General features: G+C 30.6%; 1 long non-coding RNA gene and 1 pseudogene across 4 annotated transcripts; both read left to right on the top strand.

The window, feature by feature from the left end:
• The window catches only part of LOC106331063, a 6,018-nt pseudogene extending 3,146 nt beyond the window's left edge, over positions 1-2,872 (top strand).
• Positions 2,873-9,816: 6,944 nt separating this feature from the next.
• Positions 9,817-11,253, top strand: LOC106332819. Of its 4 annotated transcripts, none has more exons than XR_001268189.1 (5): positions 9,817-10,055; positions 10,176-10,340; positions 10,567-10,616; positions 10,754-10,977; positions 11,064-11,253. It is a non-coding gene; the product is annotated as an uncharacterized LOC106332819 (long non-coding RNA). The 4 variants fall into 4 exon arrangements; XR_001268187.1 differs by having other exon boundaries at positions 10,561-10,616; XR_001268190.1 differs by having other exon boundaries at positions 10,233-10,340; positions 11,064-11,252.
• The last annotated feature ends 5,340 nt before the right edge of the window (positions 11,254-16,593 follow it).

Here is a 16,593-nt window from a genome sequence, read left to right as displayed (position 1 = left end):
TCCCAGCTCCTAAGATGATAAAAGTGCTAACAAATATGAGAAGGATAATCATAAGCTTTTAATGATTCCATAGCCTCCAAAGCGGAATATTACTCAATACTTTTCATGGTCAACAACCTAATGAGTGTGAAATGGGGCCGTTTCTAGGAGAATGAATGCAAGACTATATTCTCTAAGTTCACTCATGAAAACCAGAAATAGTTCAGGGCCACAATGAACACAATAGAGAACTAAGTTCTACGAGAAAATGAATTTGCTTTATGCATGTTGTCTCGGTTTACATAAAACACTGGTTGGTTCAAGACATCATGTTCACCTTCTGGTAAAGTAAACCCGACATATATTAACTATGAGTGGTTCAAGGCTTAAAAATGCCACCAACTCAAACACAGTGAATTTTTCGCAAACACTCTCGATAAGTCTGTCTAGTCTAGTCAGTATTAGGATTAGTCTGTCTAGTCTAGTCAGAATTAGAATAAGTATATATATATTTTTTAAGAGTCTATCGAGTCTGCATTTAGTCTGCATATGTTTAGAATTATTTCTATTCATGTGGGGGATTGTTGGGCCAATTTATTAAAGCCTTATGGCTTTATTAATAAAAGGCAAATGGTGAATGAAATGGGCCTATGGGTTACACTAAAAACCCTTGGCTTTAATGAATGGAAATTGCAAAAGTCCCACATCGGGGAAATGTGGTTTCAGAGAGGAGTTTATATATGTTCAGACATATAACATGGTTTAAACGGCTCAGAGAGAGAGCTGGCTCCCCATGCGCGCTCCGCTGCCGCCGTCCGGCCGGCTTGGGCTTGGGCTTGGGCTTGGGTTTGGGTTTGGGTCTTGGGTCTTGGGTCTTGGTGGAGGGCCTCCGGCCCAATAAGAATATTCTTTTTGGACCAAGTTAAGCTCAACATTGTGCCATTCAATACAAGGAAAAACAACATGATTTTTTTATCTAAAACGACAAGTAGTTTGCGTAGAAAATAAAAACGTCATGCATTTTATCCTCTCGAAATTTTTAAACGCGAAAAGAGAGAGTCTTGTGGAAAGAGTTTCGTAACTCAACTTCCCTCGATTTCCGCGAGATTTTCGCCCACGTGCAGTAACTGTTGCTGGAAGTGGGTCTTCTCCGTCTCTTTAAATATCGACTCTCCTCCTTCTTCATTTCACTACGTTTTACATCGAAAACCAACAGAGAAAATCCTTTAGCGTAAGTAAATAATGCGAGAGTGTTTTGTAGAGTTTATAGTTCGATAGGGCGATCACGAGTGAGGCGTGATTCGTCTGCCATGGTTGTATCATGGGACTCTATATTCGTACAGTCTCGTCTCACTAACGGAGCGAATATTTTGAGTTAAGGAAAGAGATCATGTCTCGACTCCATGTCTCTTTGCGAATACGATTTCTTATCGTTCTTGTATTCGTCTTTTACATTCGTCTATTTCCTTAACATCGCTTTTCTTTTATAGTTTATCTCGGTCCGGTTTTCCGGCGTCTGCATGTTGGTATGTGCTCTCTAGTGGGGATGTACTGGAGTATACCTCAATTTGTAAACTTCTTATAAATTAATACAATATAATTTCCAGAAGAAAAACAAAGTAACCATATTACACTTCGACAAATATGAAGAAAATATGTATCAAGTTGAAAAAAAAATGGAAATAAGAAATGAAGCGTAGGAAAATTAGGGGTAGTTTATATGTTTGGTGGTGGTTGTAGTAAAGACTAGGATCCACTACACTTATATGAGCTTAATGAATAAAAGCCCAAGGTAAATATCTCAACGATCACACTTCATTGATAATTCTTCGTCTTTTGTCCACTAAATGTCGTCGTTCCCATATTGCCAAATAATATCTAACGACAGTTATGTCTCCGTCAACGGCAGCGATATTTATCTGTCCAATCTTGGCCGTTGACGCCGCCGTATCCACCGCGATTCACACGGCGGCGATTTCAGATTCTCCTTCCTTCCCTGCCTCCCTCTCCCCTTCCTCCTCGGCCTCCTCCTCGATCTAATCCTCGTTGGAATCATAAAACTAATCTTCCGTCGCGCTCGTCCTTGTCCCCTCAATGTCACGCCGCCGTATCCGCTGACCACTACTCGTTTCCCTCCGGAGACACCTCACGCGTCTTCTTCGTCGCTGCATCGGTTCACTTCTTCACTTGCGTTGCGTCGCATCTGAAGCCCCGAGCTACTCTTTCTTAGACGGGTGGGTCAGGGAGGATCACGGCGGTGTGAAAGGAGAGGTTTTGGTGGCTGTTTGGGTGTGGGCAACAGTGACCGCCGTCTCGAGGATTCTCTTAGGGAGACATTACGTCCTCGATGTTGCTGCCTTCTTGGGTGTTCTAGAAGCACTCTTTGCTCTTAGGTTTCTCAGATTAGAACATATCTTGCTGTAATTTCTATGACATTGTTTTCGATTATAAAGTTTGTACCTTTTTGATCTTGTGTTATATGATCTTAATGAGAGATGAAAGTGTTATTCCCATGTTTAAACGATGAAAGTAAAAAAAAGGCTGAACCTTTCACACTGATGTTCTATCTATCTATCTAACTTCTGTTTGTTGGGTTATATCGAGTTTTGTAAAGATAAAACGAGGAAATAAAAAAGGTACTGGCATGTGGAATGTTGGGAGTGAGAGACCATGACTGATTGATAAGATGTTATGCTTGCCAATATCTGTGGTTGGTTCCTCTGTGGTCTCTTTCTTAGTGTAGCCAGCACATTCTGCACTGTCTGACAGACTCTTTTTGTTTATCCTCTGAAAAGATCACTCGAATCTCTCCCTCTTCAGGCTGCCTTTTGGTTTTGATTGTTTTATCCTTTGTTTAAGGTTGGTGAAAGCTATATAGTAGGCATGGGATTATAGGTTATATGCTTTCAACAGGTTAGAATGTTTAAGGTTGCAGGAGACGCGTGTGAAAATGTGTAGAGAATGATGAGAGTGTATGATTGGAAGAATTGTATATTGACTCTCATAATGATAAAATGATAAAGCTTATACATGTACAACTTATATAGGATGATAAGAATATAAACAGTTTCCTTAACTAAATTTATACATATCTCAATAACGATATTCACAATTATGTTCTATATATTCATGATTCTCTACTCTCGTGGAGTAAACTAGGTGAGTGATAGATACTGTATTACTATCTCCGTTCCCGAAAGTAAGATGTTTTAGATTTTTTTCTTGTTCCACAAAAATAGATTTTCTATATTGTTAAGGTATTTTTTTATACTTTTGAAGAATATTAATTGAGAATATTTGAATTGATTAAATTTCATTGGTGGAAAGTTATTGGAAAGTGTATAATAAAGTAAAAAATAATTTAAATTATAATCATTTATTAAATTTTTAATAAACGTGCATACTAAAATCTTACTTTCACTAATAACAGATTTTTTTTTTAAATAGCTATGATTGAAGCTTTGATGAAAGGGTGCTTTACTCCAAGTCTTTTTTGAAGCTCAGTATTAATGTGATTGATTGATTGTGACATCAAAAACTCGCTGAATTACCGCTGACAGAATTTGTTACGTGCCAGCTTTTACGACAGCATTCCTGCAGTAAACTCTGTTGGATTAGACTGAGAAAACAGAGTCAAGCTTAGATGGCCAAGGATGTATGAATCCCCAAACCGACCTTCTCGCGGCAACAATCTCTCTTTCTTGGATGGGTTCTTGGTGTTAACCAGATAAACCGGATACCAGAACCAAATGGCTATGAGTTTGGAGTGCGAGTAGGTCATTTACGAGGGACTGTAGTCAATTATGGGACTGGTATGTGTTGTTTTCTTTGGTGTTATTATAAGCAGTAAATAATTAAAGTGCGGTACAGTCTAACTACGTTTCATGCGGTATGCGGGATAAATGCGAATTTGATAGAAAAGTAGTGAGGGTTTTGATAGAAAAGTAGTGTAATTTTGATAAAAAAATAATGCGGTTAAATAGAAAAATAGTGCGGTTTTAATAGAAAAACGTAAAATAAATATATTAATAAATTTAGAAATTAAAATTTTCTACTTAGTGATAATGTTGTAATATTGTTTTTGTAAAATAAACGGTGTTGTATTTTTTGATTGATAAAAAAATTCTCTAAAAATATTTGATTTTTAAGATTATGTTTAAATAGTTAATGTAAAAGATAACAATTTGGTATTTTAGTAAATTGTTTTGCTTAAGATATTTTAGATAAATTATTTTGCTTAAGACATTTTATCACATATAATCCAGGTTCTAAAACGCGGCCGCACCGCCCGATTAAGCGGCGGGGAAACGCTAGGCGGAGGTTGAGCGAGGCGATTTCGTCTTGTTCGGCCAATAACTCGGAGTCGTCAAAAAAAAATTAAGTTTTTGAGGTTTTGAGCTTATAATCGAGTTCTAGATGTTAAATCTATAAGTATTAAGTATAAACATCAAAAAAAACGCAAAACAAACGGATGAAATCGGTGGAACAAAGCTGTGGCGGCTCTGCAATTAAGTTTGCGAAACCCTAAAATATATTGGGGGAAGAAGATGATTAAATTTACAACTATGCCATTAATGAAAAAAAGGAAAAAAAAAGCAAAAAAACGGAGACAGGTATCGAACTCGCGAACTGTCACTTATATTTAAGCTTCAGAAACCACTTTGCCACAGATAATATCATTACCAGAAATGGAAATCACATATTCATATCTATAATTTATCAGAAAATTGAATATTCATTAAAAATTAATCCCCGATTAATCAGCGATTAATCCCCGATTTTTCTCCAACTCGCTAGGCCCAGACCGACCGCCCGACTCACGTCTAGCGCGATTCAGAACATGGCATATAATATATAACATATGATTTTTTTCTTGTATTTTAACGTGTCAACTTTCCTCTTGCAATAAAATTGTAACTAGTTCACTATACTTTTAAAATAATTTTGAATACTTTTGATTAAACAATAATAAATAATTATGTGGAAAAACTTACACACTCACAAACCGCACCATAAATGAAGAGGGATGAAATATGCGCGTCTTTTCTAAATCATTGAGCAAACAAAAAAGTTTTATTCTTATTTTTATTGTATGCGTTATTTGCTGCAATTACGTCTTTTTAGTTACATATTGTTTGAGTGGGTAACAATGGCACTCGTGTTTTTCATAAATGGTGTATATATATAGAGAGAGAGGGAAAACTGTACACACATATATATATATATATATATATTTGAAATTTTAATATATTTGTAAAGGACCACTGAGAGATTGGATTTTATAATAGCAGAGAGAACCTGAAGCACAGAAAAGGTCAGAACTCAGAAGTGATGACTGACTTATTTTTGGGTTTTATAGACTTTTTATTTTTACTTTAACCTTTAATTTATTATGTTCATCTTTGTCAAAAAAATTTCTTCCTCACAAAATATATTAGATTAAACAAGAAAGCGTGTTTATCAGTTTGGTTGTTGCAAGGCAAACTGAACCTTGCTCCTCCACTGCTGACCAGAGTGCCGAGGTTCGGACCATTAAAGATTTTCAATTTAATTTTTTTTGTAACTAGATCAGCACGTCCAGGCAAATATTTTTTATAAGTAAATATTTATTTTGAATAAATGGTACTATATATTTTTACCATATACCCAAATTATATAAATTTTTTAAAAAAGTTTTGAACATAATGATTTTATTGTTTATGTTGAGAAAATTTATTTTATTTTTTAAAACGTCAATTGTATCACCCACATTTTTATCATATATTTATTATATTAGATTTGCATTAGGCTATTATTATATGAAAATATACGTAAAATAATAAATTTACATATTAATTTATACTCTATTTATATATTATATAAATTGACAATTTATAATTTGCAGTTTAAATAAATATAATTTCATATTTATGAAAATATGTTGATTTACTAATCTAGTAAATTTGACGGAATAACCCGTAAAAGCTTTATTATAGTTATATATAGTTAAAAAAATTATTGTATTGTTTTAATTATTTTTATATCTTAATAATATTAAAAATTGAGATAAAAATATAATTGATAATTAGAAGTAATTCGTTAGGTAAGTTTGATGCTTGTTTTACATGACAAAAAGACAATTAATAAATACTAATTTGGTATTTATGTTAATTTGGTTTCATTTTATCAGGTCGGATACGGTTCCGATTTATCGATTTAGTTTATTTGTCCATCTTTATATTTTTTCATGTTTATTAATTAATGACAGACATCATTCCACATTAATTCGTTAATTCCTGTTTAACATACACAAATAAACACTTGTCCACACTAATTTTTTTTGTAATATTATTAGTTAGTTATTTTAACATTATAGTTTGAAAATCCATCTAGGTATGTTTTTATGGTTGTTTTAAATGACAAAAATACTGCATGATCTTTTTATCGTGCGATTTTTTATATTGGTTGTTCTATTCTGGTCTGGTTAACTAGACCATTTCAAGTTTGAGTAATAAAATAGTCGTTCATTGTAAACAAAATGACAAAAAGAAAACAAATGCTTAAACTTAGGAATGCAAAACCCGTTGAATTATTATGGTAATAAAATTAATAAAATAGTTAGAATAAGTGAACAAAGAAAATATTGTAATAAACACTTAAAAATAAACAAGTTCGGTTTTGTATTTCAGTTTTAATATAATAGATAAATATATGAAAATCGGTATAATTATGTTTTATGGTTGTTTTAAATGACAAAAAGACAATAAATGTTTAAACTTAAGAATTTTTTTTTTTGTAAAGTAAACATAGGAATTTAAAAGCTGTTGAATTATTATGGGAATAAAATAAATGAAATAGTTAAAATAAGTGAAAATAATTATAATAAAATATTTTAAAATAAACAAGTTATGTTTTATACTTTTGTTTTAATAGAATAGATGCTGATGAACCAAGAACGTTATGGTTACTTAGCAACCAAAGCTCGTCTGCATTGGATCACCATCACATGACTATTGTTTTTGTTGTTATTGGTAAGAATCAAAATCGGGTACACAAAACCAAGCCTTTTCTAAAAAAAAAATAGGAACTGGAAACATATGTACACATATTACATATATACATATATATTATATATGTTAAAATATAAGATAATAATATTATTAAACACAAAACTAAAAATATATAGTTCTAAATTAAAAATAAAAATAAAAAATTGCTATTCATTTTAAAAATTTATATCAAACAAATCAACTTCAATTCATATTGTGAAAAACTAATAAATTTAATTTCTTAAAAATATTATTATCCACAAAAACTTATATAAAAATAATTTGTTTTACAAAATAATAATTCATACTATTAGTTTTAATATTTATTCTTTTATTTTCGTATTTTAATATCATTAGTTTTAGATTTGTATATTAAATAAAATATAGATTAAATATAATTTTGTATTAAAATAATTAATTTTTATAATAGAAGCAAAAAATTCCAACAAAAAATTGTAAGCTTCCAACCTATTTTTAAAAATATATTTCATAGAGCATTTTGGAAGAAAAATTCCTAAAGTTTTCATAATCTTTCCATTTCGATTCTTATTCCGAAACGGAAAGCGTATATCCAATTAACTTTCAAAGCTTTGTAGCTTTTATATTCATCACTATCCATATAACAAATTCCTAAGACAATTCCATAATTTGTGAATGAAGATGAATTACACAATAGCACAAGAATTCTTGTAAAGTTTGAATATTTTGTTAGTTTATTTTATTGGTGGATTGATTTTAAAAATTATAGTAAAGTCCATTGCTGTTGGTGTGAAGATTTTTAAAATTTATTCAAATCTATTGTTATTCAAAAAAGTTTAGTTATTGTTGATTCTTTAACTCTAACTAACTCTTGTGTTATTGGGAGATGAATTCTTTACGTTTTTATTAATAAGCCACAACTTTTAAAATAACATGTATTTTCAAAATCTATATAATAAAAAAATTAAGAATCTATATAATAAGCCACAACTTTCAAAATCATATATATTTTATATAATAAGCCACAACTTTCAGAATCATATATATTTTATTACCTTTTTCATTGTTTAATTTTCCTTTTCTAATGATGTTTTCATGATTAGATAAAATATAAAATAGCATGAAATTTTGTAGACAAAGTTAATTAATATAGTTAAAATTGTTAATATATAGTATTCATCTTATCATATTAACATAAATATAAATAAATATATATTATATATATATATATGTATATTCTTATTTTCTTTTTAACAGATAAATATTTTCTACAAAAACTATTAGACAGGCTCAGTTTTATTTTCTTCTTCAAAGCTACGCAAGGGACAAGCCGTACATAAACAATAACTATTGGAATCTTATTTTCACTCTTTACATTTTATATTTCCAACTACATTTTATAATTTGAAACCAATCCAGATTTGGATTAATGTTGGAAGAGAAGTTACCAGGAAGTTCTTGGTAGGAACTGATTTGGACATACTGGTATTTGTTTCCTCTTTATATTAGACGCCCCCAATACCCCCATGTATATACAATAAGATAAAAAAAAAATTAACTACAAAAGCTGGTTGGATTAAAGATTTTAAAACTAAAGGAATTTAAATAATTTTATTAAGGCCTTTAAAACATATTAGATCGCTTTACACCAAAAAAAAAACATAGTTGATCCCAATTCGCAAGTATAATATTTCTTTGTTATGCATTTACTTTTGCCAAAGATAATAATATAATATGCAGTATATCCTCTCTTTCAGTCATTAGACTCATTACTCTATAGCCTTTCTTGACAAAAATGGAGATTTGAACTCTGGATGAAGTATTACTCTATATACAAAATACCGATATATTCCCACTTTTAAGCAAAAGTTCGTAGCCACAATCGCAACCAATCACTCCAATAAAAAGAGTAAACAAAGTTAAAAAGATGAGCTAATTCGCTTATTAAAAATGATTGACTAATTTATAGAAGGTTCTAGTATTTAGTTCATAGACTGAAACTGTCTATGTTCTAATACAATGTTGTAAAACATAACTTCGGTTGTTTGGATGATCTAATAAGTGAAGACTGCGTCATCCTATCATGTGCAAATTGAGAAGATATTTTCACAATATTTTTTTAATGAAATAGTAATAGTATTATACAAAAATCGAGAGATTGTGGATGTGGTAGTATCACATTTCGTTTTCTCCCCCAATTCGCTAGTGCCATAATATGTGACCGACTTAGAACGACGGTAAATCACTTTAAATGAAGAAAGAGGCATGGTCACGTGAAGCGTTAGCAAATTGCGAGGAAATAAAAAATTGGTCTCTGCTGCTTTGTAACTTCTTACCTCTACTAGTTTAAGATTATATTTTCAATGTCTATTATTTCTTCTGTTTTATATTAAGTATATTAAATGTCACTTTAACATTTTTTTTGTTATAAAAAGAGTGTCATTTTAGAATTCTAATGCAATTTTCAGCTTAAAATTAATTACAAATGCATTGATTTTATAAATAATTTCATTTATTTCAAATACTATTGGTTGAATATGTGTAATTAATAAAAAATTTAATACATTTCAATCATTTTCTTAATTCGTGTGAAAAAGTTAAAATGACATTCTTTATGAGACGGAGAGAGAATCTATCTATATATATAAAAAACAGTTTATTTCCTTCTCATGAGAACACGTAAGCAGACAACTAGATAAGTCGGCTTCCATACGGTTGACACGTGTCCCGTTCTGCAAAATGCAGCGTTTCATTTATTCAAGTTTAAATTTTGTTTGGGCTTTTGATTGCACATGTTTCTTAATAAAGCTTGGTAAAGCCCATCCTGAATAAGAGAAACTAGGCATATCAAAACGCGTCGTTTTCTATTTGGTGGGTTGAACTCTCATCATTTTTCGCCGTCGCGATATCGGCTCCAACTCTAGGGTTTCGATTCATCTTCTTCTTCCTACACAAAATTTTACCAGTTTCACATTCATCTTCTTAAAGTCCTCATTGATTCCATTATTCACGGTCTACATTTATTGTCTGCTTCGCTATTCCAAGGCGGTGGAGATCTCAGTATAAAAGGTTAGCATCCTTACTCTCGAATTCATCCTACCAATCTATTCAAACAGATAAATCCATTTATTTTCTGGAAAATGGCTAGCTCTCAAGTTTTCCTTTCCGATTTGTTTTGTGGGAGGCTAGGAATGTTAGGCGGTTGATGAATCCTATTATTAATTAGTACACTCTTCTTCTCCATAGACTCCTGCGAAGATCAAAGAATCATCGGAACCTCCCAGCTATAGCTGTCCGATTTGAAGCATGGCCTTTGTTCTCAGATCTTTGTCATTGCGACTATTGGATGATAAGGTTGGTCATATTATTATTGTCTTTTCGTAAATATCTTTACAATGCTGGGTCATTTCTCTTTCATTGCAAAATGAGTCTCTCATCCAAGGAAGGAGAGATATATGAGCTAACTGAATTTGATGTATATAATTTTCTTTATTATAAGGCTTTTTGTAGTTGTTTGTTGGCTTCATATGACTAATCATTTTCTTTTTGGACGATAACTGGATTTTCTGTGAAGAAACAGATGTTGGATGATAGAAGGTTCCCAAAATTGCATCTCAACTTGCAGTCCAGGTAAAGCTATATATATATATATATATCATCAAGCCTTAAGCTTATAGAACACTCTTCGCATTCTCTCATTGTCTATGTATTAACTTTTTTTGTTTCATGAACCTACTTTTGAGTTTGAACATTTACATGAATCTCAGGTGATTGCACATGCAAAACAAGTGTTTCCAAGAGTGAAAGAAAAATGTTCCACGAAGCATTGGTTTCTTGCAGAAAATATCAACTGTTTGGAGGAGTTGATTGGACGGTTAAGACGTTTAGAAGAGAATGGTATCATTGCGAACCATGTTACTGCAATCCAAGCTGGTTTGGATAGTTGGCAAGCTAAGCAAAGCTCTTTTACCTTTATCAGTCATAACCAGAGGTTATATAAAACTCTTCAAAGTTCTCAGAACTCTGCTTTATTCATCACACAGAACACTAACTAAACTTTTGTTGTTTATGTGCCAGTTTTTGGATGAACGTTGGAGGAGTTCCTTGGACAGGACAAAACAAACCTAAGCTAGGTGATGTATTTAGAAACTTTATGTACATATGCCTTATAATGCTGGCTGTAGTGTATTCAAAAATAAACAAGAAACCACCCACTCTTTCCACCATGCTTAATCCAGGTTTGGACACTTAGTCCACCATTATCTTTAAATGTGTTTGTTGCATCTTTTAATATTTTTAAAATATAAATTATTATTAGGTTCTACATAATCTTAGTAATGTGCACTTGCACTTTTAAAAACTTCAAACTTTGTTATTTATCAATCTACCTTATATGTTCAATCTTATTGGTTAACGTAACCACCACCGTAAACAAAACAACTACCGTGAGATAATCCCATATGTGGTGAGGTCACTGAACACTGCGTGCCAATATCCCACTTAATATTTTCACTTTTCAAACCAACAACACTTTTTATATATTTTCTCAAAAAAATTAGCGTTGGTATATGATTATACAACATTTAAGTATTAGAAACACACAACATTACTCTCTCTTCCTTCGCTCGCTGCAACACTTCTCAAAAACATTCCACACCTTATATCTCCACATCTTCTACAACTTACTCTTCCTCTAAGACATCTCAAACTAAAGACATTTGAAAATATGTTCATATAGCATGTGACAACACATCCCAAAATATACAAAATAGTTCTATGGAACACATATGTCACAAAATGAGAACCTGAATGACCAAATCTCACCAAAACACAAACTTAAAACTACCAATCAACTAAAGTTAATGACTGTTGACCAGGATTCTCTTTAAACATACGATTAAATATTTAACCAGTGTATTTTTCTTTGCTTTTTATTTTAATTGTAACATAGATGATTTAAAATATCCCAAAACCGTTCAGTTCAGATCGATGATTGTAAAACTCAGTGTATAAGATTAAATAAGAAAATCTTTAATTAATCTATACAAGAATAATATTAGGAAAAAAACAATTTTGACATTGAAACAAACCCGCAACAAGTACTAAAACATCTTCGCAAATTGGCAAACAACAATTTTGGTATAAGTAACTATCTCTATACCATAATTTTGCTATGCACAAGAGAGCATAAGGAATACATGAAATTTATGGATTGCCATGAACGGCAAACCGACATGTTTGGAGCTGATAAATGCTGGAGATAACTCAAATGATGTCTCTGTAATGAAAATAAGTGTTATGGAACTAATATGATCTTTTACGATGCCACCAAGAAAATGTCTTCTCAATAATCTATAAAATTGATGCAGTGATTGTTATTACTATAAATAAATGGAGAAGTTCTTGGAGTTGGTATTACGGTGACTAACAAGTGCCTACACTCATCAACCACCACTCGATTTTCATACTTTCCAGTTTCAATGTTTTCTTATTTTGATAGTTTTACTTTACTACCTTATTTGCATTCAATATAACATTCTACTTTTAATAAGAAATACAACTTCAAATAATCACCACTTACACTCAAATAGCATGTCGAAAGACTATGATTTCAACATAAAAAGTAACTACTCTTATAACATACACAAAAATATTACCCACAATCCAATCTTTTTTAACCCAAAATATTACAAATCACAAATAACTCACTGAATATGAGATCAATTTTTTTGTAAAAAGAAACAACATAAATACCTTTTGAAATCCTCACAGCATATCAAAGCCACAATTCTTTAATATAGAAATAACTATTGTAAACAAACAAAATATATCTTATCATATATAATTTTTTCTCACCTAAAATTTTTCAAAAGACAAAAATCAGTATCATACATATCTTTTGCAAACGCAAACTTAAAACAGAAACCATAAAGTCATACAAAAAATAATAACCTAAATCGCAAGTAAAATATATCCTGTTCGTAAGCCGGACCGATCCTAGTAATTTATAAGGTTACAATATTGCATCTTGGAGGTTGTAACACAGACGAAAATACTATGGTAGATTACGTTGGAGAAAAGAACTCATAAAGTATTTTTAAAATCATGTATTTATTTACTAAAACTAACTAAACAAATTACTGCAAAAATAAGCTGTTCACAACTTGGGACTTTGTTGATTTTTAATGGAAATTTGAGTGGGGGTGGATGAGCGTGTAATGTTGGGTACTTCTGAAACATGGATTTGATGTGCAAGCTATCCGTTGAATTCATATTCGTCTCTTGACTCACGTTTTTGCTTATTATTTATCTCAATTATCCCTTCCTCCCATTGTAATTTTCTTGTAATTTTTTACACTTCTATTCATAATGACATTCCATTGAATTCCTTATCTTTTTTAAATTCCAAATCTATGATACTTTCGTCATTCAGTGTCTTGTTTTGGACTTCAAATACATCATGTACCATTCGTACAATTATTATTATAAACCTACAACCTTTGTTTTAAACAAAATAATCTTACAGAAATAAATCATATTAACATTGATTTCTTTTGAACAAAAAAAAATTAACATTAATTTCTAACTAATATGTTTCCACAATTAAATTCTACGGAATCAATCGATAAGACTTTTAAATGACAAATAAACAACCAAGTATGTGTTCTAGTAATCAATTATGTATTAGAGTTTTAAATACATAAGAATTAAAAAAGTCAGTAAAAATAGTTAAGTTTTGAGTTTATAGATTCTATTTTCTCTCTTTTCCAAATCTGAAAACATTTTGGAATGTTAAAAAAAAACATTTTGGAAAACTTAAATGTGAAAACACATGTTTTGATTTAATTTCAAAAATATATATTCGACTTGGTCACTTTTATTCAGATTTTACTTTATAACTGGAAATCATCAAAAATGTATATTTATCATAATTTATAATTTCTTAAATTAAATATTATTGTGTGTGTTGATAGTACTTGCATTACATTTAAATGCTTTATGCATTAGTTTATCTCCACATATATATATTTAATATTTGAAGTGATATTTTGATATTTTATTGAAGTCATAAAAATTGGTCCTAATTCTTTTAGATGACAAAGAAAAATAAGATAGGAGGGTTGTTTGGGTAGTAAAGGACTCGAAAGGAACGGCTCTTCTTTATAGTAGGTTAACTTTTGTAAATATGAATTCAGCTCTTGATGCTGCTTTATCAACCTTTAGCTTGTCCATCCAATGCATGATTTCTCATCGATATTCACCAAGGCCCCCTTTGCTTTGGATAACAAAACATTGGTGGAAGTTATCAATCGTCCAAAGGCTTAGCCTTCCTTTTGGTACTTAAAAGACGATATCTTTCTCCATCTTAGTTTGACTCTTTTTGGGATGGTTGAGCTGGAATCTTTTCCATCTAATAGAGGTTCTTTTCTCATTGGTAAAAGTGTGTTCAACCCGAGAATCAGAAGATCATATGTGGCAACATGATTTCTAAATTGGTTATCCGCTCTTTTCATCTCTGAGAAATCTTATGCCTCTTGTGAGATGAATTAGTTTGTAATATATATATAGTTTTTGGGTCTAGCTGAATCTCTTGCTTGTGGGTTAGTAGTTGTTTAGTATGCTTTATGTCTATCACCTCTTGTAAAGTTCTCTGCTCTTCTGAGCTTCATTCTAATACAAATCAGATGACCAAAAAGACATCTTTAAGATAACACTTTTTTCTTATGTGAGGTTACAATTTCCAACACTGCTTGGCATTAGATGGAAGTATGGTTGGACATTTAGTCAAAGACTTTATGGATACAATTATTGAAATCAATATATATTAGACATTTTATCTTCTAATATAAAGTTGGATAGTACTTAACTAAAAATGTGTTAAGTTTCACATCAAAAAAGTTGAGGATAATATTAATTCCTTGGCTTTAGAAAATTGCTTATTGTCTTTAACACACGTTTCGGTGGTTTGGCTTTATAATATATATATAGTTTTGCTAACTAGAAAAATATGTTTTTCTTTATATCATTGTTTGGACCTTTTGACATATTTCTCGTGTAATTAATAGATAATTGAATCTTATTACAATATCTTTTATCTTGACAAAATAAATATTGCATTAACATTAAGAATAGATAAATCACCACCTTACCACCAAGATGAGTTGAAGAAAAATCTCATAATTTAAAAAGGGAACATATATGTGGATCCCCACATTAATCGAGTCCATCACTTTCCATGGAAAATGCACCCCTCTCAAAATAAAACTTGATATCAACATTAAATTTGGACATTGATTATTATCTAAATGTCTATTTATAAAAATGAAATATTAATATTTTAAACTAATTTTGAGAATCTTATATTTTTCAGTATGCTAAAGTATATTCTAGAGATTCATTCTAATTTATTTATTTTCTACCAGAATTTATTATGTTTAATTGTTAAATTCAAGCATTTTCCGCATTTAAAATATTTGACAAATCCAAATTAGTTGAGGATGAAGAGTTCGTACAGAGGTGATAAATGTTTCGTGACATACTGGAAATCATGAGTCATGAATTCAGTTCTTACGTTTCGAGGTTTGCAAAACTTTATATTCGAAATTTAAAAGTATTATTCTCTATAAATAAAATTTCAAACATGACTTCAAAATTATTTGTATTTTATATTATGATTCCAACATTTATCATAGTTAATTTAAATTATATTTTTTTTATAAATAACTAGCATATATATTTAAATATTATATAAATATTAATTAATAAAATGTTACACTAATATATACAATTAAAATAGAAATACATTGTTAAATATTAAACTACAAGTAAAATACCATTATTTCATAAAATTATTTTCATAATGCTCTTGTATATGATAAACTCGTGCATTTCAAAGTAAAAATGAGGGAGAATTGCCAAGTGTGACTCAAAACTTGGAGTCAAACCCAAAACAATACCCCAACTTGGGTCAAAGGCAAAAGTAACCTAAAAGGCTATTGAAATTACAACTATCCCCTTGTGACCAAACAAAAAAACGGAATTTTTTTTACGTTTCTACCCCTCGCAAGTCGTCTGTTTAGACGACTTGAAAATAAGTCGTCCAGACGACTTAACTGAAAGTCGTCTGGACAGTTAGTCTTAAACATAATTTAAAAATTTTGTAAAAAATATTTTGATAAGTGAAAAATGGGAATTATGTAATTAACATATGTCTTAGGAGGTATAAATTAAGATATAACAAATTTCAATTGTTTTCAGCATAGATGAGTGAAAGTAGTGAGTCATGATATTCTTAAGTTTATGTTTCATCAACATATGTTGTAGTATTGTATGTGTTCTTAGGGTTAGATGTTGGAAAGCATTAAAACCGTTTTTGAAAATTTTTAAAATTACTTATGCGTGTTCATTTCTGTGTATAGTAAACACTATTTAAGTATAATTTGATTTTATAACGTGGTTAGTTAGTTAATCTAGTCATTTTAGTTTAGGGGTTCATTTTAGGGTCTAGGACGACTTAATATTTTGTCGTCTGAAAACAGACGACTAAATATTAAGTCGTCTGTTGTACATTATCAGCCAGAATAAGTCGTCTAAACCGGACCAAACC

The sequence above is a fragment of the Brassica oleracea genome, chromosome C3 (assembly GCF_000695525.1).
Source record: "Brassica oleracea var. oleracea cultivar TO1000 chromosome C3, BOL, whole genome shotgun sequence".
NCBI classification, from domain to species: domain Eukaryota; kingdom Viridiplantae; phylum Streptophyta; class Magnoliopsida; order Brassicales; family Brassicaceae; genus Brassica; species Brassica oleracea.
This window is presented reverse-complemented; position numbering and strand designations above follow the sequence as displayed.